Here is a 25731-nt window from a genome sequence, read left to right as displayed (position 1 = left end):
AGCACGGTTTGATTCCAAAAAAGCAAGGGAATTGTTGGAAGACATTAATTTTAGCTAATTAGTCCTTATTTATTTCCCAGGAAAGTTGTTTCTTGTAAAAAGTAGATTCCTAAATATAATTTTGGTACTGTTTTAATTACAAACAGTCTGAAAACTCTAATCTCTCCCCATGTCTTCTCTCCTACAAATTCCAACATGGTATTAGAGCAAGTCATCTAGGTCTGTGGGTTGACTAATCAACCCGCAGAGATTATGTCAAGCTTCAATCCACACTATTTTTCTCTTTATTTGTAGAATATTTTTCTCTTGATCGTCATTCAGTTTTCAGCTTGTCCCCTATTCAGCTCTCCTTGTTTTCAATTTCTAGAGAACCTAAGTGAAGCATTTCTTATTTCAACACTGTATCTTCACCAACCCTCAGTCCAGCACACTTCTCCCATGACTAGAGTACAGCTCAACTCCGATTTAGACAAGTGAAATTCTATATCATCTCTGCTTTGCTTTTTGATTTACCTTCTCTACATGTCTGCAAATTGGTACCAGACTCGTCAACTTGACATATTCATCTCAGCAAATTGATATAGTCTGCTTGTTCAGTTCCATCTGGTCCCATAGCCTACTCATTTGATTTCGTCTGGTCGGGGAGAGGCAGGGAAAATCAGAAATTTGGCGCTCATTTTAGTCTCTATTCAATTGAGTCTATTGGAAAATTATTTGCTTTAGGCAACCCTGAAAGATAAAGGAAGATGTCATCAGGTCGGAGGAGAGATAAGAAAATGTCGTCAGAGAAGGTGCATGCCTCCCACCAAATTGCATGAGGTCAGATGTGGAAGCCTATTGAAGAGGCCGCTTTCTTATTGAAAGTCGGTGAGATCATCAATAATGTGGAAACTAATAGACCACATTATCTTCACAAATGGCTGATTATTTAGCTGGGCAATATGGGGTTCCAGCTAGCACCTAGAAAACCTGAATTTATCTGAAGTAGCTTTTACTCTTCATTCAATTTGCATCACTAACAGAGTTTTGACCACTCGCTTCTTTCTTGGGAGAGAGTTATTGAATTTAAGGCCCAGGAATTTGGCAGAGTGATTGCATATTCCTGAAAGGCATATTTACATTTCAATCCAGAAGAAGGATCACTGTCTATTGTATTTATTGCTACCGGTGCGCCAGCTGGCTTCATGCTTGCTCTCCATCGGCAGCTGCTGCCGCTTTGCTGCACAGCACCAGAAGCAGCCAACAAATTAACAGCAATTCCGAATATGATGAAATTTCCTATTCATGTTTTTTTTTAAAGTGTATATTTTCATGTTAATCTTTATAAGGATTGTAAAACTCTTTTTTTTTATGACCAAATCCCTATATTTTTTGTTTTGGAACTCTATATTTATATATTTTTTATTTAGAAACTCTATATTTATATTGAAACTTTTGACTATTTTTGTTGGAAGATAGGGCCCAAGCCCACATGACCAAGGAAGACCCATATAACTAAGAGTATTATAAGATGGGTCACACGACCAAAGAAGGCCCACAAGATGGGCACAAAGCCATAAGAAGTAGGACCCACCATGATTACCACGAGCTGGCATCCTTATCACATAAGTTGGAAGATCAAAAAGGACTCACAAAGCCATATTTATCTTATGGTCACGTCCTAGAGGACTTTTAGTTTGAGTTATGTTTGTATTTTATCTATATTGAGTTATTTAATTATGCTAGGACTTATCTTTAAGTGTTAGAGTTTGGGTGTAATTGGGACAAAGGTAGTTTTATTGTAATTGGATTCTACTACCTTCTTCTATTATAAATAGAGGTTCATGTACTCTGATTATAATAAGTCAATGAAGTTTTTCTCTTTTCCATAAATTCAACATGGTATCAGAGCAGGTTCTGTGAGTTGACTAGGTCAACCCATAGAGATAATGAGATCATTTTCTTTAAACCCTAAACCCTAAGTTTTGGTTCGTAGTTTTTTTTTTTTTCTGTCCCTACACCCGTAGTTTGCTTTGCGATGTTTACCTCTATACGGAGTTCTTAATATTGCAAATTATATATTGGCGGAAAGATATTTGAGTCTACTTTCTAAAGAAAAACGATTTGTTCCAATCGGAGTTATCTATAGAGAGATCGATATTTGAATGAGCGAAGGTCCGATTGCAAAAATATTCGAGTAGCAGCAACAATCTTCAGATTCCGAGGTATTTTTTGCTATTAAGAACTAGACTTTATAGGAGAAATATATATATCAAGAGAAAGATTTGTAAGTGTATTCTTTTATCTATTCAACCAATTTTTTATCTGAGTTATCTACAAAGATAAATCGATATTAGAAGCAACAAAGGTCAGATTGAAAAAGAGGTTCAAGCAACAGTAGAAAGCTTCAACTTCCGAGGTATTTTATGCTATCAAGAAAGAGACTCTATATGGAGAATTATATATAAAAAAAAAGATACGTAAGTCTATTTTCTTACCTATTCAACCAATTCTTGGTATGATTTTTATTTAAGGAGATACTGATCTTGGAAGAGTCAATGGTCATGCTAAAAAAAAAACAATGCTCATATTATTTATCTTCTGATAACTATATTTTATAAAGAGAAGTTATACTTGGATGAAAGGTATTTAAGTCTAGTTTCATAAGGAAAAAATTTCATGTCAATCTGATCTATATTTAAAGATATATTCACATTCAAAGAATCAAAGGTCATGCTGGTATTCTGTTGTATTGAAAAATCCGAATTTATGCCCATTGTTTTGCGTCACTTTTTGAGTTGATATATCAGAAAAATATCTCACTTCTCCCTGGTTTGAGGGCTTATCTATATATCTCTGTTATATGGGTTTATGGCTACGTCTATGATATTTAGTTCAAACTGGGATCACTGCCATTACTTCCCAGCTTGAGGGGGAGAAGTAGAAGAAGTACAAGAAAGAGGTATTTTATTCCATATGTTGTGGATAAGTTTATTTGACCAAAATATTCAAGAAAGGGGGTGCACAAAAGATGAAGCTTCTGCATCTAAGAAAAAAATATTTATATCGGATAATGATTATTTCATGGGTCCTTCTACAAGGTTTATAATTTTGGTTCGTGTTATATGAGTTGGAAGATGGTCATGTTATATTCAGCTGCAGTTATTATGTCTCTTTGGGGACATTATTATTTAAGAAGAGGTGGCCTTAGTACCTTTTCTCATACCACAATTTATTTGACTCTAAAAAATAATCATAGTTGGGACACCATGAGAGTCGGTGCCCAAATTGGGACACCATGAGAGTCGGTGCCCGAATTGGGACACCACGATAAATTTTAACTCTAAAAAATATCACGGTTGGGATACCATGAGAGTCGATGTCCGGATTGGGACACCATTATAAATAAACCCACTAACCCCCCTCTAATGGCTTTTATTACTCCTACCGCTTGAAAGTCGTTGTCTTGTGGAGGGACAGGGTGATGGAGGAGTTTTTTATTATTACACTTTCAAACAGCGTATAGACAAACTACCTATAGAAGACAGGAGTGTGCCGAATATCCAGCATGAATTAATTGACTGGATTAAAGAGCAATATCATACGACTAGAAGTGATTTTTACTCTCACTTATATTATGTCAGCAGGGACTCATGGAAGGATGCAACAACGTAAGGGGGAGTGTTGGAAGATGAAGGCGTATTGGAAGATGTGCCATTTTATATAAAAAGATTTTATACATCATTTGCAACAAGCTGGGAGTTCTTGATGATCTCTCACCCCCAGCTTGAGGGAGAGTGTTGGAATATAGGGCCCAAGCCCACACGACCAAGGAAGGCCCACATATCTAAGAGTATTATATGATGGGTCACACGACCAAAGAAGGCCCACAAGATGGACTAAAGCTCATAAGAAGTAGGACCCACCATGATTACCACAAGTTGGCATCCTTATCACATAAGTTGGAAGATCAACAAGGACTCACAAAGCCATATTTATCTTATGGTCACGTCCTAGAGGAGTTTTAGTTTGAGTTATGTTTATATTTTATCTATATTGAGTTATTTAATTATGTTAGGACTTATCTTTAAGTGTTAGAGTTTAGGTGTAATTGGGACAAAGGTAGTTTTATTGTAATTGGACTCTACTACCTTCCTCTATTATAAATAGAGGTTCATGTACTCTGATTATAATAAGTCGTTGAAGTTTTTCTCTTTTCCATAAATTCCACAGAGTGGGTTGAACTTTATCTTAGAAATTTTTTCTTGTATTTTAGGAATTGCTTGTGTCAATCCCTTTGTATGAATTCCTTGGGCTGTCTTCCTATTTTGTTATTTATGGGTGTTTGACCCCACCTGCAGGTTGGATATCGAGCTTTTCTGGTCTGCCATCAAATAGAAAATCAGGCTGTTCTCTGGTCTGTTACCAGAAAACAGAACACAAAAAAGTGTTATCTCGGACAGATATATCACTAGACGAAGTAAATTCCCTGTTGAGTGAAGAGGTCAGGTGGGCCAGTTTGGACAGAAGGTTTAGAGAGGTCTTCAGAGGCAGAATTGAATGGCACCATCAGAGAGAAGGGGATGGATCTTTTGGGCAGAGTAAAAAGAAACAGAGATTGAAGCAGAAGACAATTCTGCACTGAAAAATTTCCCCAGCTAACCAAATTTCATTTTTAACGAGAGGTTTTGCTGATTTTATTGGAAGTTGCAAATTAGAGGAAATCAGTTTGTGGGGCAAATCCTACACTTGGTCAAACAGTCAGCAGCAGCCTATACTTTCCAAACTTGACCGTTCTGTGGCTAATAATGACTGGTTGCGGCTATATGAAAATGTGTTTGGGAGAGTTTGAACTGTGCTGGTTCCAACCACTAGCCGATACAAACTAAACACCTATGTTCGGGTGGTGGGGGACCTACACCCTTCAAATTTGAGAATTCTTGGCTGATGGAGAAAGAATTTGATAAGCTCCTTGTTGATTGATGATCAAGCTTTAATGTTTTTAGGACTACTAGTTGGACACTCCCTCTGAAGCTCAAGGTATAGAAAGCTAAATTAAAACTTTGGTCCTCAAAACGACGCTCTACAGCCAATGCAAAAAAGGCCTCTCTCCTATCTTAGATTGCCAACCTTGATTATACTGAAAAAAAAGTGCCTCACCTCTACTGAATTTTAAACTCGAATTTCTCTTCAAAACAAATTTCAAACTCTTGTTCATAGTGAACGAATACAATGGAAGCAGCAAACGCATTTTAAATGGCTGGCCAAGGGAGTTGCCAATACAAAAAAATTTCATGCTGCCACTTCGGCGAGGCAGAAGACTAACCAAATTACCTTATTATGCATCATGATGAAGTATAGAACCTCTATTAAAAATGCTCTAGTTAGCTTCTATGCAGCTTTATACTCAAAGGAGTGTATTGTCAGGCCTAAACTCCAACACCTTTGATCAAAGAAATTGAGGCTATTGGCTTGAACATGCCTAATGACCAAGCCCCTGGTCCTGATAGCTACAATGGGGAATTCTAAAAGAGAAGCCGGCCAATAGTTAAAGACGACATTCTATCTATGGTGCAAAGCTTCTACCACAAAGGTATATCTTATTGAAGCATGGAGGCCTCTCTCATCGCATCCATCCCAAAAAAAGTGGATGTGGAGCACCCTAGTGACTTTTGACCCATTAGTCTTGTGTCCAGTTCTTACAAGACCATTTCCTAGTTATTAACTCATAGGCTCAAGGCAGCCCTCCCTATGATCATTCACCACGAACAGAGTGCATTTGTGAAGGGTGAAACATTTTTTACTTAGCTATAGCTACTCATGAAATTCTTGATCATTTTAAGAGATCTGAAACACCTCGATTTGCCCTCAAGCTCGAGTTAATTAGCTGTTGTTGGAGGACATTCCTAGACACATGGGCTTTGGAAGATGTTAGCGTTTTTTTATCAAAAGTTGCATCACTTCGCCCTCTTATTCCCTCCTCTCAATGACATCGTTGTTGATTCTTTAATGGTACTAGAGGCATCCGACAAGGTGACCCCCTATCCCCACTGTTGTTCAATGTTATTACTGAATATATGTCTTCCTTGATTTTTTTTTTTTTTTTTTGAAAACGTATGTCTTCCTTGATTTACTCGGCGAGAAATGCTAGGCCGCTCAACCTTGTGGCTGCTCAGGCTGTTTTTGATGTTTCTCTACTTCAATTTGCTGATGATACCATCTACTGTGGGGAAGGCACTTTTGAGCAGATAAAGAAGATTAAAACTCTCCTTGGATTGCTTGAGATCACATCCCGACAGAAGATCAACTGGCACAAAACCAAACTGTTGGGATATCATATTAATCCTGATGAGCTTTATCGCGGATAACTTGGGATGCTGCTTGACCTCCCACCACCTACCTTGGTCTGCCTTTGTTTGACTGCCAGCTTCAAAAGCCTGATTGAAAAGCTTGAAAGGCGCTTAATTGCTCTCTAAAGCTGGTAGACTTACTCTCCTCAAGTCTTGCATTACTGGTCTCCTGAATTATTTTTTATCATTCATGTTGTGTCCTACTTTAGTTTGCCACCGCATTGAGGTCAGCAAAAAGTGATTTCTTGGCAGGGTACAGGAAATGATTTCAAGTATCACCTTGTGAGCTGGAATGAGATTTGTATGCCTAAACTGCTTGGTGGATTGAGAATCTGCTGCACTAGAGACATGAATCGGGCCCTTTTGCTCAAATGGCTTTGAAGGTTTAACTCCTCCACAAATTCCGTTGCGGATGGTTATGCTAAGCAGAGGGCCCTCTCTCCATGCCCTTCTTGTAAGGAGGAGGCCTGCCTAATCTAGTTTGTTATGTTTCTTGGTTTTAATAAATTCATCACTTTCTCAAAAAAAAAAAAAAAAAAAAGTTTAAACTCCTCCATAACAAACATGTGAAGACCTTTGGTAGCTGCAAAGCTTTGTTGGGAAGATGCATGGAGACCTATGATGGCACTGTTTGTCCCTGAATTGGAGACTTCCTTGGAAATGGGTCAAACATAAAATTCTGGAATGACTGGTGGAACGAAACTGGGCCTATAAAGGACCATACATTCCCAATTGCAAATCATTATCCATCGTGACACTATTGTTGATGCATGGGGGGAAATCACTTAGAATCTACAGTTTCGGCATGATCTAACTGTTGTTTGATGCCTAATTAATGATATTGATTTTTTAGAATTTTTAGGCATGTGCAAAGACAAGATGATTTGGATGCTTGAAGAAAATGGTAAATTCTCAGTCTCCTCGGCATATAAACACAGTAATGGAGCATGAGGCTGCTTTCACTTGGTGTTTTTCTGCCCCCTATAAGATCAAGTTCTTTCTATAGTGTGCCTACCTCAATAAGATCCTTACAACAAATAATCTATAGAGGTGAAACAACCACAACCCAGAAACGGTTAATCACCTTCTCCTACTCTGCCCTTTTGCTTGGCAGGTATGGTCCTCTCTACTCAATCTCATCGCCTAATAGATTTGCACCCACTCCCCCTATCAAAAAAAATATTTAGATTTTGATAGATGAATCTTCTCAGTTCAGTAGAAAATTAAAACATCAAAGAAGAAGATTGATTAACCAAAAAAGAACACATTACCGCTGCAAGTTAAACTATGTCAACCCACAAACACTAGAAGACCCACTCGGATACCATGTTGAAATTTATAAAGGGATAGAAACAATTAGGTTTTACAAACCTTTCTCTCCTATTCATAGCTTCAATAATATAAAAACTACATCCATGTCCCTGCAGTCCCTTAATCCAGGGAAGTTACGTTCTACTAGAAACAACTTTCCTAAGGAATAAATTAAACTAAATAAATTCTAATTATACCTTCCAATATGAAATATTTGGGATTATCATCACATCAGAAGCACAAAATGGAAATGATCTCACCATCAAAGTTAAACTAATAGTTTACTATCAAGAGATACAACTCTATGGCATACACCATGAAAAATGCATCATGTTTAGATATAAGAAGAGAAAAATGAACAGACAATCTATAGAAGATACCTTGTTTGCAATTTCAACATACAAGAAGTCATCACTGAAGGGAGCCAAGTGTATCCTAGAAGAATGACCGATTCAAGGAGTCAGGCTAACATCTGTTACTTGTATAGGAAATGAAAACTTAATAACAGCACTGTTCTCCAAAAAATAAAAGAAACTTAATAATAGCATAGAACTTAATACCCATATATCCAGAGAACACACATTTAAAAATCCAAGAAACAATAAGTGGGATAGGAACAGAAAGAACTGAGAAAACAATCAATGAATAAAGTAGCGATGAAGCAGCACAATGAATGACAAATCATCAATGAGCACAGTGTTGCCAAAAAGACAATTGCATGTACAGTTATTACATTTGCCACAATAAATTAAATAATACTTAAAGACTGAAACAAGTGTTATATTTTTAATACAAATAACAAGGAACAGATGAATCAGAAAATTCAAGATAAAGGAGACTGTAGCCAAATTTGAGAATCCTTCAAGGTTTAAAAAGGTAATGCTTGTTTTGCATATACTTAACATTTGATTACAACTTATTATCCTTTTGCATGCATGGTTAAAGGAGAGGATTCATGCAGCCAACTCCAAAAGCTCTGATAATGTTGAAAATCTGTGTAAGGAGAAAAAAAGGAGTAGGGTTGGAGGGGTAATATTAAATTTAAAGCAGTTTCCTTTTCTACTTGACTGGTGATTACCACACAAGATACTGGCTCTTTGCACACCTCCAACCTTCAAGCTTGCAAGTAAAGCTACAACTGATTCCTTTATTTGACTGGTGATTTACCACACAAGATAAGCCTATTGAAGAGGTTCCTAGCCAGACAATATCCTCCAGAAGCATCTTTTTCCCCCAAAACGAATAAAATATAACACAAGAATATAGGAAGGTTCATGACAATTTTGCATCACCTCCCAATTGTTGGAAACATTTTCCCATTGGGAACAAGGAACCTATCTCTTGCAATTACATACGACTCCAGCATTCTTTCATTGATAAGTAAAGTGCCTAAAGAAATCCAAAAAAGTGAATTAGTCGCACAAGGTACAAACTCATCTTTCCTATTAACTAATTAAACAAGAAAATGGAATACACAAAATAAAATGTTGTAAAGATAAGCATTGTAGGCACATCAATAATCTAGATACTAACACATTGTGAAGTGCAAACTGGTGAGAAACTGAGATGTCTCTCCACCTAGCTATTTTCTTACCAGTGAGAACAATAAATCATTTCCAAAAATTTGGGCCACTCACAAGAAATCTTACAGATCACCAATGACACAGTCCACACCATGTTTTGGAACTATGCTAAAAAGTGGAGCAGGTTCCATTCAAAGTGACTAAGCAAAATTAGGAGGCTTCCTCTGAAATAATAAGCACAAAAAAAAAAATCTTTCTAAGGGATTGGGCCTTTGGCTCAATGGCCAGGGATGGGAGGAGAAAGGCTTCTAATGTAAAGTCTTGAGTTCAACTCTCACAGGGGGAAGAAAGTGTGGTGTGCGTGTGTAACTGATATTCAAAAAAATCTTTCCAAACACACAGCAACACTCTCATTCACATCGAAGACTACAACACTTGGATCAACTTGAACCCAAGACATGAAAAACATACACAAGTGAGCCACACAAAACACAACTGCAGGCCACTATAAAACAAAAACATGTGGATTATCCAATACCATGTAAGAGCTAAGCAGGTTTCTTCCTAATGACTAGTCAAAGTTAGGAAACTCTTTCCCAACTTTTTTTTTTAAATAAGATGTGTAAGTTGTATTAAAAGAAAAGAGAAATTACAATACCTACTAAACAGGGCCTCCTTCCACAACAAGGTGTTGGAGAGAGACGCCTAGTTTAGCCTGGGCATCCACTAAATGATTAGAAGATCTAGGAATATAATTCCATTTACAATTTAAAGAAGAAATTAAATTATATATATTGTAATACATATCCCAATGCCGCCACGGAAGACGATCTTTATTTGCGCACCAATTGATAACAACTTTTGAATCACCTTCAATACAGAGGGGCCCAGAAGCACGACTTTTGAAAATCCAAAGTCCGTTTAATAATCCAGTTAATTCAGCCGTTGTAGAATCCAAACTGATAGCACAGTTTCTTTCCAAGCCTTAGCCAACTAGAAAATATTCCCCATAATCAAACAATTAACCTAAGATGCAGAATACGTGTACTGCCAAAAAATAGTGGGAATTTTGCCCTACTGACACATGCAAAGCTAGATCTTGAAACCAAATGGTTACAAGGACACAAAACCACTTCATTTAAAAAAAAAAGGACACAAAAGCACTCCTAATTGATACTATAGCACCACCAATCACTTTGGAAATCTGAAAACGAAAATTAGAAGTGTTTCTACTTTATTTTTTTATAATATTGACGATGATTTGTTCAGTGCAAGGGTCACAATTTTTTTTTTTTTTTTTAAAAGGGCTCATTGCATTAGCAAACAACAACAAAAAACAAAGGCCTGAGAGGAAGGGCCCCTTACAACATAGCTTTGGAGGGCGACCCCCTCTTTGGCCAAGGAATCAGCCAAAGAATTAGCTGACCTATTTACATGAGACCAGGAAACAACAACAGAACTAAGGTCCTGAATCTCAGAAAAGATATGGCCCAAAACCAAGGGGGTCCTTGCCAGAGCACCAACTGATAACAACAAAAGAGTCACATCATAATTGAGCTTGATGACACCCTCACCTGGGGGGTGCACTGAATAGATGAAGTAGGCTTTCGCTTTGATAGGTGCTACAATGACGGGAGCTGCTACTGATGTCATTGAGAGCTTCAAGAGTATGGAGCCACTAGATGATGCTCTCATGAATTTTATTGCCAGTTAGAAGCCAAGAAGTGGCCTTGATGTGAAATATCCTCTGATTCCTCTTAAACCAAATATGCCAGGTAATGAAGACAAAGCAGGCCCTCAACATAATCTTCCCATGAGAAGGAAGGTGGGTGCGATGACACATGTCAATGAGGCCAGAGAAGACTGAAGACATGCAAATAGATATCTCATCAGAAAACCCACAAAGATCACAAGAAAGGGAGGCCAGAGCTGAAACTGGTCTTGCTAAATTGTCCTTAGACAAGACCTTACCATGTAACACACTCCAGAGCAGGAATTTCATTTTACAAGGGCCAAAGGAAGACTAGGCTCTTCTAGATCGATTTGCATCAGCTATTGGACTAGGGGAAGGCATCAAAAGAGAGGATGTTGTAACAGGAGGCCACATAAAATTTGCCCAGACAATTCCATCAGCTATGGAGAGGCTTTGCTATACGAAGGTGAGATGGCTAAGAGAGAAGGGTGGATCTTGTGGGTCTTGGTGATATCGAAGGAGAGCTCTATGGAAACTAGAAGTTGTGGATAGACAATGAATGGAGGGAGACAAGGGTTATAAACTATAGACATCGGGCTATAGCATATGGGAAGGGCGGTTGCGTTAATGAATGGACATGGCTAGTAACGAGAGGAATGAAATGTACTACCAAGAACACCTACCATTGCCAAGGGTTGTCCTCCACGGGGTAACAGATGAACTGGCGAGACTTTGTACACCAATAGACACCTTATTAATCAAGGGCTAGCCATCTAGAGACTTTTATATCATAGGTCAAGATGCCTTGGGTTAGGCAAAGCTAGATGAAAGAAAAGTGTGTGTTTGATTAAATGAATACAAGACTCACATAATTTATAACTTATAGACTGAGAACTAGAGCTACTTCTACTCTTCTTCCCATGTGAAACTGTGTTAGATGCCCCCTTGCTTGTGCACCAAGCAATTCATCAAACTTAAACACCTCTAAAATCTTTCTCTGGGTTGGTACCCCTTCTAGAGTTTTTTGTTGGACATTTTTGCACCTTGATGACTTGGCACCTCCTCTTCTAGAGTCTTCCTTAACTCTTTTGCCCCTCCATAACTGGTGCCACTTTTTTGAGACATCTAGATGAATTTGCCCTTCGTCTTTAGTGCCACTTATCTTCTCCTTGCTGGCCTTTGCTCCTGCTTGGATTCTTCTACTTGACATAGAGACCTCTAAATTAAGAGTAGATCCTACACTGGGCTCACATAGGAGCATAATTGTCTTATATTCTCATCTACCTCCCATGGCCAATTAGCCTTTCACTAGTCATCTGAATTGAGGGTTGTAACACACTTGTTTGCATGATGGAGCTACTTCTTAGTGTTCTCATTCAAAAAGTCTCTAACCACATTAAGTTCAAATCTAATGCTTAATCCACTCTTATCTACATGCATATATGGTTGTAAGAAAAGTCTCCATGAGCTTCTATTGCATAGTGGGGACGGAAAAAATAAAGAGGCACCCCACTTCTAAGTCGAAGCAATGTAGGAGGTCAAAAAGTTTGTTTTGCTCCTTTCTTGAGCTTGAAAAAAATATCAAGATATACACAAAACTGTGTTCTATCTTTGATTGTTCACAAATCTCAATTACCTAGTCTAAGAGCATAGCTATGTTCTCCCCCGAAGGTCCAATTTTTCTTGTGGAGTGTTGGCCTTAACAATATCCTTATAACTGACAATCTTAGACGTCGCGGTAACCATAGTATTTGCGCTTCATGCTCCCTTTGTGGCCTTAATGAGACTATCAGTCGACTTCTCATCTCTTGCCCTTTTTCATGGTTGATTTTTTTTTTTTTTTTTAGAGGGGCGTGGCACGATTCGAACTCGCAACCTGACACACCTAATGTAAGAAGAATACCACTAGACCAAGCGGCCATCGGTAAGAAGAATACCCTTTTTTTCATGGTTGATTTGGATGAGCATTATCAGTCGGATTGACTTTCAACTATGCTTGCCTTGGGATCTTCTCTCAGTTTGCTGCTTGCTCCTTGGAATCTCTCTGTCCAACTTGGGCAAGATGCTCGTCTCTGCTTGTGTAGCTTTTATCCCTTGGGGCCTCTGGAAGGAGCATAACAATAGGCGATTCAACGCCAAATTTCGCTCTCAGGATAGGGTTACCTCATCTATTATTGGGTCTATCTCTACGTGGCTCCACTCCAGGAAGGAGTTCTCCTCTCCTGGGTTGCCCTCTCAGAGACAACTAGTGTGCCCTTGGTCAGATGGGCTCTCCTGCTAGACCTCCCATTATGCAGGAGTGGCAACCTCCTCAACCGGGCTATATGAAGCTGAATTTTGAGGGTAACTCCTTTGGCAATCTTGGCATGGCAACACTCCCTTTCACATCCAAGCTTAAACAAAAAGATGACATGCTTACTTTAAGACAAAGACAACATAAAAGAGGCACAAAATTAAATGAGTATAAACTCGACTTAACAGAAGAAACACCTTAGCTCTCCTACCATGTTAAGTTAGATTTGGATCCATCCTAGAATGGCTAGCTGAAGTTAGAAGACTTCTTCCCAAATGATAAGCACAAGCTCTCTAAAGTTCGATCAATGTGGGACTACTCTATTCTCAAGAAAAAACCATTCACAAGAAATTATAGTGAGGTCTCAAACTTCCCAAGCTGAATAGCTAAAAAGAAACTCCAAATTAAACCCAAGATCTCATATTAAGCCCCCCCCCCCCCCCCCCCCAAATCTGGCCATTGAACCAAGGGCCTTATCTACTATGAATGCATAACCAGGGGTAGGGGTCTCGGTTTTCTAATACATAACAGGCACCCAAAAATCAGATGCATATTGGCTTTATTATTCAATATACTTCACCACATCAACTGATACATCCGCAACATTGGTTTTATCCCCCAAGGCAAAACCTGATACATATTAGGGACATGCCCAGCCCCATGCATAACTCAAATGGGATATACAACCACATATCAGAAGGCACATATAAATCTTCAGTGCATGCAATAGGCAAGAAGCATAGATCTACTATAGGACATCGAAAAATCTGCCATTAACAAGAAAGAAGAAACATATAACCACATTCTCCTGAGCATGTTATCTTGAGTGGCTTAACCTCTGCCAATTTTGTTCATTTCAAAAGTTACAAATCCTCTATAAACATGAACAAGGATCTAATAAAGTAATTTATGCAACATAAGTTTCACATTACCAAAAGCCATGTGAGTTGTCTCGCACACAATCAATTTTCCTTTACACAACTGCTGATCTGCTACTTTTACATTTACTACAAATGTTGCACTCCATCACATAATAATTTACTTACATTGGCATAGAAGAACTAAAAGAGGTTCATTCGACACAACCACAAATCCTCTAGAAAAGAATGAGACTATACTTACCCATGGGCTCTGAAATGAGTATATCTGCTTTTTCAGGCAGCTCAACTTCCTCAACTTTTCCTTTGACAATCTGTATTTTCAAGAAAAGTATCTCAAATGTATAAATAGGCAATGTTGCACTAAATCAAGTAGTTAACCACTAAATGACAGAACAACACTAGACCGTTATTTTTTGTGCCAATGATGGATTTCCTGCTATCAATCTGCGTGCGTCTTCTGCCATTTCGGATGCCTCCACAGCATAAACATGTCTTGCACCAGCCTAAAATGAAAAAAAAAAAAAAAAAAAGAGAGAGAACTTTACTCAACAGCACTTTATGATGAAAACTGCCTCCAGAAAATATGAAATCATACCACTCAGTAATAAGGTGCATTACATACCTGAGCCACAAATAATGAAAGAATACCACTCCCAGCACCAACATCAACAACAACACGATCATGAAAATCTGAACGATTCTCAATTACAGCAGCATAATACGTTCCTGAAAATTTTAAAAAGAATATTTTATTTAGAGAAATACTCGACAAGTTCCATACAAATGTTAGCTTGTGCAGTAAAATACCCTTCCTACCAGCCAAGTTGCATGACCACGAATTTTCAACCTTTGACAGACAGATGATGTTATGGGAATCTCTCCCATCTCTCAGATGATGTAATGGGAATCTCTTTCATCTCTCAGAAGACATCAGATAACACTAAAAAGAGTCTACAAATGAAGTTTTTGAGCTCTGTAAAATTCTTCAAGGTGATTCAATAGCTTAAGAATCATCTGCCTTGGTGCACTGCTAAAGTCACAAGAATCTACTAATTGAAATTAACAGAGCCTTCAAAGTACATATGTTACATGTCTAACGGACAGAAACTTGTCCAAATTTGCACTTTTAATCTATAAAATTATAATATCAGAGCATTATGTAGTTCTAACTACATTCGGCTCAAGTACAGTTCATTCAACTAGTTAGGTTAAGCATATTTCTCATAGCCCATGCATGTGCTTAAATTCATGGCAGGGATTAGATTTAACTTCAGAGAAGCACAATACATTCTTTTTATATGTTGATGTTACCATATCTCAGAAGTTGACTATTTACTAAAAAAAACTCATGACGGTCAGATAATATAACCTGTCCTCTCATAATCCTGTAACATATTTTGTTGATGTAGAAGCTGCCCATAGTAATGGAAGTACATTTTAGCAGAAGAGGCCTCTATTTTTTCATCAAATTTGCTCTTGGAAACCGGTAGTGATCCATTTTCCAGCTTCACTCCTGAAATAAGTAAAAATAAACAATAGGTTTAATGTGAAGAAAAAGGTTGATTCCGATGACGAGACAAAGTGATAGGCAAAAAATAATATCGAAGATGCTAAATCAGTATTCCACACTCAAAACAGAAGTGGCATTGTTCATGTCAATAGATGAGGCTAATGCAGTGCTAACATACCAGCCCCTGCACCAAGAACTTCTTTCTTCCAGTATTCAAATGCTTGATGGAAGGCTTTACTTTCATCCTCTGTCCTAAATTTAATAGTGATTGCCCTTGAATAAGGTTTCTGGCGCAAAAAGAAAATTAAAAAAAATAAAAAATCATGATACTTGAATACATATGAATTTTGACCCTCATAAAGAAACAAATATGATTGAATGATTCATCCACTAAGAATCAGTATAACAATGACCATGTCCTACACTCACCACACAAACTGGACTATACAGAATGATTAGCAAGAATTTATAACTAAGAGCATTCTTGTGTGCACTTTTGAATTAAAAAAAAAAAGCATAGTCATTTAACATTTCAAAAAAAAAAAAAAAAAAGTATCGACGGACACCAACAACCTATCATTTTCCATTTAAATCTACAACAACTGCTCATTGACCAAATAAATAAGAAGCCTGAAAACTTTAACAAACTTTGTTACAAATATTAAAACTTAAAAGTACATATAAAATATAAAAAAATCTACAATATTACCTGCACACAGAGAATAAACTCTGACACCATAGACTATTAAGCCTAATATACATGGTGCTTTGTAAATCCTTAGTTTAATATTTTGACACTGCCAAAGGCAAAAAATTACTAAAGATAGAATCACAGAGAAGAAAAGAGTGCAGAGATGTAAACCACCAAAAAAAGAGAAAAGGTTGCAACAACCACAGAGGCAATCAATTTAATCGGAATCACATGCACCTCCTAAATAAGACCCCCAGAAAGTTGGTTAAACTTCTCAGCCAATTGCTACAATAAGGTCTAGTTTCTAGCCCTAACGGCAGAGAACATTTGGCTTAGCTAAAGCCAGAATCTGGAGGAGCTTATAGGACAAAAATACATATATAGTAATCAACTTTGCCTTCTTCCAGCTTATCCCTTCATAGGCTCCAATCCTTTTAAAATCTTACAGATACAATAATCAACTTTGCCTTCTTCCAGATGGTCCCTTCAAAGCCCCCAGTCCTTTTCAAAATCTTTCTGCAAGCTAAATCTAAAATAGTTATGGATCTAGTATGCATGTTCAGAGTGGTAAACATACCAAGTTTTTGCTAGATGTATGGAAGGGAGATCCCATCTTGGCTGAACTCTTCAAAAAATGCCAAAGACCTAAAATTGAGGTCCAAATATCTAATTTGCATGATCGAGCCCATCAATCTTAAAATCTTTATTTGAGGTGCAGTCTTTCAAATGATCAAGCATCAGAAGCAAGCCACTTGCTTTCCCATTTCAAAATCACGTAAATAAGAGGAGCAGGAGATGACTACAGTGAGGAAGAGTTTTTACAGGTCATAGACTATCTCCTCCCAATACACCTATTTGATTAGTCTAGACCTCTTTTTTTTTTTCATAAAGATGTATTGTATTAACAAGCGAAAAATTACAGAGGAAGAGGAAGCAGAACCCTAACAATAAGAGATTGAACGGAGGCTCCCTGTTTGGCAAGCACAACTGCTGCCGAACTGCATTTGATTAATCTAGACCTCAACATTCAATTGACAGCCTCATCCCTTGGAGTATTTCAACATCTTTCAAAATATCTTTCCAGTGTATGGCAAAGATAAGATCCTCACCATAGGTCAGCTTAACAGAAAGAGGAAAGCAGTTAAATTTTCAAAAATTGCCCACTTTGGAATGGTGAGGATGAGACCACCTATAACCTCGTGCTCCTTTGTCGAGGGCATTATTTTTCACCAGTCTGAGCTTCACTGAGCTCCTCCACAGCCTTGATTAGCCCTAAAATCAGGCGAGATTTCCCAATGTCCATATCATGCTTAGATATTTTTCTGAAGATAGGTTTTGGATTTGAACCCTTATCTAACAATAAAGAACATGCCAAGCCTGTCAACTTTGAGCCCAAGGCAGATCAGGATTGGATTTGGACTATGTTGCTCATTTAAATGATGGCTTAAAATTTAAGTTTTTCTCTATAGATGTCCAAACCATTCAAGTTTTGTAAACTGTAAAGGAAAAACTAAATCTAAAAGTAATATCAAATTTGTAATTATACTCGTACAATGAAATATATCAATACATTAGAATCTTCCTTTTTTTTTCATAAAATGCAAAATGCATAATAGTTTAAAGGAAATCCTGTCAAACTTAAACCTTTTATTATTATTTTTACCATCAATTCCACATAAATTATATATAAGGGCCTGTTAAATCTCATGTGTTGTTTCTAAATCCAACCCCTTTACTTTTTAAATCTTGACCTATGGATACAAATTGAGTCCCCCAATCATAAACCAATGGTCAAAGCCAACCTTTCACAAATAAGGCCACTCTGTTTTGGGTAGAATCTTGGGCCTAGACTTCACTGATCATTTTGAGCAATCTATGGTGATGCTGATTGCAATGAAGTGGTTTTATGTGGAACCCACGCCCACCCCTGCTCCAAGCCTGGCTAAATGAGTGGACGGTGTTGCTATTTGATGCCACAAGGTAGCAATGGGGTGAAGTCCAAAACCCCACATAGGTTTGGGATGGGGACAAGTTTTTCCACCCCAACTTGAGAAATTTTAGAATCTACCCATAAAAAATTTTAATTGAATATTTTTAAGTTTATTTTTTCTTTAAACTTTGTGATTATATTAGTAAACCACTATACAGGGGCAAGGTAGGGACAACATTGAAACTCAACACTGTTATAGGCCGAGGTGAGGTTGCAAGGCAAAACAAAGTTGAAAAACCAACTCTATCTCAAAAAGTGGACAAGGTTGAAAAACTAACCCCATTATGGGGTAGGGCAGAGCAGGGACAGGGCTTAGGGATGGGATCAAAAAGCGAGGCGAAGGTCGGGGCAAGCATGGGGGCGGCTTTATAGGTTAGGGTTGTGGGGCTGGTTTAGATTTCTTAAAACAAACCCCACTGCCATCCCTAGATGTTGACGAATAAATTGGCGAAACACATAATGATGCTCTTTGTTTTGGCATTTTTTTGTAGCATCTAGAAAGAAAAACAATTGGTGGGGTAGTTGATAAGTCTATCCCCCCATTGTTTTTTACTTTTTTGACAATAAGAATTTCCAAAATGAATCACCAGCACAACACCAAAATGACTGGTAATCAGTCATGAATTTATCATACTCCAAAGTTGGTCCCCCATGGAGGGATTGTACTAAGATTTCGTGGCAACTCTAGAGGAAACCATGAACCAACTAATAGGACCAATGTTGTTTGGGATTTCCTCCTCTACACCATAACTTTGCAATTTTCAGGCTCTTTTCCAAGGGCGTAGGGGTTACATTACTAATTTTTCTAATTGAAGGGATTTGAAAGTTGTCATTAGATGGGACCCAAGGAAAAAATCTCCCATTAAATGCTTAGGCCCTTTGATCACCTTTTGGATGTATACCATTTAGAGCTAAAATTGGTTCCTTAATTCCTTGGCTTAGGATTGGTGCCTCTAGTGAACACCTTGTTCTGCGATCACTTTTCCAATTGATTAGTCTCTTCGTATCTTTACTGCAACGTTTGGCTCCCAATGTCTTTTATAATCATTTCTCAAAACAATCTTCCTCCTTAAGGAACCTCATGCATTTTTTTCACAAAATCCTCATGTCATTATTACATACCTAAAGTTCCTAATCCAACATAAAAAGTTAAGCCTTTACACCTACGCCACAATAAGCTAGTTCAACGTAATTCTCATAACCACACAAACACATAAAATCCACCTTGCTACTATTCTAACATGCAATCCACTCCATGACGACATTCACGCTAGATCATGATGGCTCACCTTGGCATCAAGTAACCATTTTCCATAGTTTGTTGCCTCCAACATTCGAAGATGAGTTATGGCAGTGTTCATAATGGCTCACCTTTACGGCACATTCAAGCTCAAGGAATGACTTTGTTATGATTCTAAATTGTTTTAGAAGAACTTCTGACAACATATTCATAATTAAATGACTAGAGCACAAACACTGTTTTGGTTCAAAATCTTCCTCCTAACTCATCAAGGAAAATATGGAATCTCCCCCGACTGCTCAAACCTCTTGCTTTTATATTCAATTATTATTTGATAATTGCATTTTTAAAATGGTGAGAATTGCAAATTTTTTCATTTTGAAACTGCATATTCATCATTAGTATTACAAGTAATTTTAATAAACTGCCCTCATTTCAAAAATAAATAAATAAATAAACTGCCCTCAAACATAACCTTAAGGAAATATTACCTTTTTTTAAGAAGAACGATAATTGCATTAAGAGGGGAAATCAGATATTACAAGATAATAACCCATAAGAAATAGGCCAAATGACAGAAATAACAAAACCACAAGCTAAATGGTCAAAATGACATACAAAAACCACCACAAAAAATAAGAAATCAGACAGGATTAAAAGGATAAACAACACTCTCAATGATCCCATGAGGGAAACACCCTTCCAAGCAAGCACATCTGCAATGCCATTGGCACTTCCCACAATATATAACCACTGCAACTAAAGCCCCTTGCATTAATCAAGAGCTTCATCCTGCAACCACCAAAACTGCCAAAGTGGCCAACGTCTTGTGGAAAACCAACCCATGACAACAGCAGAATCACCTTCAATGACGATAGGCAAGGTAAACTGCAGACGGTGTATCCGCAAAACACATAGCGAGGCCCAAAGTTCAGCCTCCATAGAATCACACCCCAAACGGCACAGAATACATCCTAAGAATCTGGCACAAGTGGTCCCAAATGATACCTCCACCCTTGTGGGGCCCTGATTCTCTTGAGAACTACCTTCAAAATTAAGCTTCAAACACCCCACTGGCAAGGCCTGCCAAGGATGGACACGCACAACTCAAAGTTCAATAAAGCCAGCCACCTCATTCCAATTAGACCTAAGAACAGAACTCGTGAAATACTGAAATGAAGCTAATCGACTTACCCAAAACTAGGTACAATGAATCATGTAAAATTGCAATATAGAGAGGATTAAAGGAGAAAAAAAGGGGGAAAAAGAGACAAAAGAGAGGAAGACCAGCACTGGAGGCCGCATTGAATGAGGGCTCAGAAATCAAGCCCTCTCTTTTGAACCATCTCAGTTATGTGATTACATGGAAATGACCATTCTACCCTTCCTTATGAACATTCTAATAACTTCGTAAATACAAGTCAGAATTCCATGAAAATTGAAAGGTAAAGTTCCACTATGAAATCTAACTTGCTGAACTGAAGAGATCCATATCAGACTGTGAAATGACCAAAAAAAACCTATAGCAGTATTTTTCTTTGAAATAGTGTTTGATTATATTAAAGGCTCAAAAGATCAAAATTACAAGGAGGGGAACCGTCCAATACTATGAGAGATTGCTGAGATGTTCCAAATTTAGCAAGCCTACCAGCCAAGGAATGTGCTTCCATGTACAAGAAATAGAATATACAATATCTGCTATGGAAGAGATGGTGGGGCAATGTCGCCACGGGGGTGGATCTCCTTCAATCATCGGCTTTCCATGAAGACAGTCCTTGAAAATTTCCAACCCATGGAGAAGGGCAGTCACTTCCACAGTGTTGGAATCGGCAATACCAACCGGCCCCGCATAAGAAAGAATAGCCTCACCTCTGTGGTTCCTAAAGACACCACCCGCACCGGCTGGTCCTAGGCAAACCTATAGCAGTATTTTAACAAATCAATGCTCAATCACTCCACCAATAGATCGAGTTCTACTCTCAAAGGTCCATTCATTTCTCCCTTCCCATAAAGCCCACACAACCTCATAAAAACCAATCAACCATGAATCTTTACCAGGCTTAGCCAAAGGTCTAGCCAAGATTTGCATTAATAAATCTGGAAAGAGTTAGGTAGACAAAAAAGAAAATGAAATTTTCACAAATATTACTAATTTGAACAGTCCTAAACATGAACATCAAAGGGTCCACACATAACAAGGAAATAATGCTACTAGTCCTATTCCTAACATCCACCCTCAAAGGTAAACCTCATTGTTAACATTTTGACTTGTTCAATCGCTGCTTCACACCCCTCTGGATAGATAGTATGTAATCATGTCCACGTTTTTCTAGGTTTCTTCTTTGTTGAAACTATCTATCAGATGCACATAACACCCTTAAGCAAAGCAATCTCGCATAACAAGCTCAAGAAGCTCTTCCAATGCATCCATTCCTGTTTGCGCACCTTGACCAATTCTGGGTAACTCAAGTAGGCTGAAAGAATCTCTTCTTTTGAAGATTGATTATCAGTCATCATAGCTATCACTACCTCATCCGTCGCTACCATTTTTGTTGCAGCAATCAGTTCTTTAGGATATCTTGACTTCTCTTGATTGATTGACACTCAAAAGGTATCCTCGATGGGATTGTTGTTCGCCTAGTCATTCTCCCTAACTACTAACTCATCCACCATCACCTCTTTCATGTAATACTACTACCTTCAGGTTTCAGATTTATTCCACCATCATTTGGCATGATATCAAGCATCCATCAGTCCAACCTGTCCAAACCTCAAGCCAAACATTGTTATAAGCATCATAGTGCTTCCATAAAGTCACAATTGGCTCCTGCTACCACTTTTAAACATCACTAAACTAATTTGAACGTTCCACTACATCCACAATGTCTAAAAACTTAGGAATGACTCCCAGTATTACCTTAGCCAGCTTCACAATCATCTGATCAACTTACGTTTTCCGCCCCAAATTGGTGTTTCGTTGCTTTACTTGGCAAGTCACCAGGCAAAAGTGGTGACACTACTATTTCTTTTAAAAAATAATACTACCGTTGTTTTATTAATAAAAGTGGTGATACTACTACTTCTTACAACATATAACGTTTCAATTCTTACCACTGTTCCTCCTTTGTGAAGTTTTATAGTTCTAGGTATCCCTATTCATAAGGCTATTGTCTCCAGAAATTGAGTGCGATCTGGAACCTACTTTAATACTAAATGTTATGTACCAAATGAGTATGCCAAAAACTCCAAATTTAAACATATCTCATACTTGGCTGGCACAAACAAATACCCATACCACGTATTAGGCCTCACAAGCAAATCTTGAGTCCAAACCCTACCCCAACCCCCCAACCCCCCAACCCCAAGGAAGAAGTCTGGCCACATGGCTCCACATCAAAAGAGAGACTGAGAATCAAGCAACAGAAAAACCCTTTAGAAACATTGGAGCCTGGAGCATTGTGCAATCTCCTTCAATTTGATGTCAGCCCCCTCCTAAATTCTGAACTTTTCAAGATTATGAGTTCAAATGCCACCAGTAAATGCTCCTATTGAGTACTGCAATTCTCGTTTCTTCATATAAAAGCAATATTTTTTTTCATTTTTTCATTCTTTTTCCTTTGACAGAACTTTCCTTGTTTTTGAGAGGAGAAAGCAACATAAAACCAAAATAGGGTGACCTCAATTAGACAACCAACCACATGCCATCACAAAGATATTAGAAATGGAAATGCTTTAACACAATAGTAGAAAGAGGGAAAGAAGGCTGGACTCAAGTTTAGCCAAACCTTGGCTGCACCCAACTTTTTCTGCCTTAATAAATTAGAAAAATTGGTCAATTTCCAAGAATACCATTTAATTCATTGAATTTACAGCAATGTCATTATCTCCATTTTACCATTTTAAACAGATAAAAAAAAAAATCTCAAATGAACATTGACATGAGTGCATGAGATTAAAAAAAAATGCAAGAATAAGAAGTATTCAATTATCAAGTCATCCAATTCGAAATTTGAAGGTTAAATTGAAAAGTGGGTGCATCTAAGGTTACAGGGACTCAGGTCCATACTCCTTTTTCCCTATTAAGAATCTGGGATCAATAACTTTTGGGCTCATTCCCGTGCCTCTAGAGACAAAAAAACAAGTGCAATAAATTCTTTCTTTGCATCCATCATAACCAAACTTATTCATATCAAAATACATGATTTAAACTTTATCAACGGTAATCTGGACCAATTTGATTTTTATCACTCAGTTCATGAACCTGTTCCTTATATTATCTCCGCTGATCATTTCCTAGTGTTGTCCCACTGAATTGACACTCCACATTCAATCAAAGTGAAAATAAAAAATAAAAAACCATACCTCATCTGTTCTTTTGAGATTTGAATCTTCAGTCACGCACAATGATTCAGCTGGGCCTAGCTTAAACAGCTGAAGAGCCAAACAAATAAATGGTCACTACTCACTGATCCAGCATCAGGATTTCAGTAATATTTATCTATTGAACATGATACAAAATCATGAATTCATGAAAAAAGTAGAAAATAATAAAACCTAATTTGGGTAATTAATATATATATTATATTAGATAATAAAAGCACGAAAGATTATTTCCTCCAAATAACGAACCCCCTCAAAAAATTTAAAAAAGAAAATTAAAACAGACAATATACTATCATGCATAAAGTCCTGAAAGGAATTAACATTATGCTCAACATAATTCAGACAAGCTACTGCAAATGTCACGTCAAAACTGACCGGCCAAACAACTTATAAGAGTACCCGCTCCAAGCAGATGAAAATGTTCGCAAACCTGTGAGCTACTAAGATCGACACCAACAGAAAAAATTTCGCCGCACTCTGGAAAATGCAGCTGAGCGCTCCCGGAGTCAGCGGAGAAACGACCAACCACTCTTCCTTGTTTTGCTGAAGAGACTGGAGTAGAGGAAGAAGCCGTCGATATGGAGAGGCAGGGGAAATCCTGAGGTTCCTGTTGCCCCGCCATAGGAACCTCCATTAGTTCGGCACGTGAACAGGACCAGGGTATTGCACAGGGAGGATTTAGGGTTTTGGGCGGGAAGATGGGAATCTAAGCCGCTAACGATGGTGCAGAATACTTGGGAAGGCCGCTTGCGAGAAGATGGCAACAATTTATAGTGGCAGCCGAGAGGTGCAGAAGGAAACCATTACATGCGTCGGAATCCATTTCCGGAGCAGATGCCTCGCACTCGCTTTGCGCCGGGCTAATGCTAACCCCGGTCTGAGAGAGGAGCGAGCCAGCAAGAGAACCAAACTTTAACTCATCAAGAGAACCAAATATATAAATAATGGTTAATATTTTATATTTTATTATTTGACTTGGATCTTCAATAAATTTAAAAGTCTCCCTGTCTGAATTGTAATTTTATTTCAATTTTTTTCTTGTATTCAAGTGATTGGCCACATTGTGTCACGAAAACAAGTGAAATTTTTCCTTGCATGTTAAGGCTAATGAAGTGGATGTACTTAAAAGGTGTGCACATTATATGTGTCAGTGGAACCATGGGATTAAAATCCCATTTAAGTTCTTTGAGATATCAATTAACCAGGGTGCTCAATAAGACTAATTTGGATGAACCTCATAAAAATCTCTTATATGTAGTGTTTGTTTGTTTATACTATGTCCAAGTATATGTGGATATTGCGTGACAACAAGGTTCCACTAAGAAATCATATAACTAAGTGTTAGAAATTTTAAATAAATTTTAAATTCATGAGCACACAATTTACCTGTCTTGATAGCCATCTAGGCGGACAATTTGACACCATGAGATATTTTGGGTTTACTTCGGGTTTCAACATAGTAGAGTTGATTTTGGGTTTCAACATAGTAGAGTTGATTTTGGGTTTCAACATAGTAGAGTCATGTTATCTTCCTTGATTGAGTGTCATCATCCATGAGAAACAATGGACTATAGCCTTGGTGCAGTTTTAGGAGAAAACAACTGAGTCTAATTAATCAAGTGCAAGTGATGAAGTCTTCATGTAGTTTCTTTATATTGGAGTAGGGCCGATAAAATAATTTTGGACAAGCTAGGTCTCTTGGTAAAAGAAAAGAGTGGTCCCAAGTAGTAGAAGCAAAAAGTACAAAGAAAAAGTATTTGGTAGAGCCTACAATGGTGACAAATGTCAAGTTTTCAAATGACATCAAAGTCAGGGAGAAAAAATAAGTCGAAAAACTTTCAACTACAGGTATTGGAGATCAAGGGAACATGAAAATTGAAATTCAAG

General features: G+C 37.8%; 1 pseudogene; it reads right to left on the bottom strand.

Moving 5' to 3' along the window:
* LOC137955563 (probable histone-arginine methyltransferase CARM1) overlaps positions 1-24596 on the bottom strand; it is a 29709-nt pseudogene extending 5113 nt beyond the window's left edge.
* Between the last annotated feature and the right edge of the window lie 1135 nt (positions 24597-25731).

Source organism: Aristolochia californica, unplaced genomic scaffold, assembly GCF_029961685.1.
Source record: "Aristolochia californica isolate CCGP_79_NKW_82.1479 unplaced genomic scaffold, dmAriCali1.0.hap1 SCAF_2, whole genome shotgun sequence".
Lineage (NCBI taxonomy): Eukaryota > Viridiplantae > Streptophyta > Magnoliopsida > Piperales > Aristolochiaceae > Aristolochia > Aristolochia californica.
Note: the sequence above shows the minus strand (reverse complement) of the source record. Positions and strands in the feature narration are given on the sequence as shown.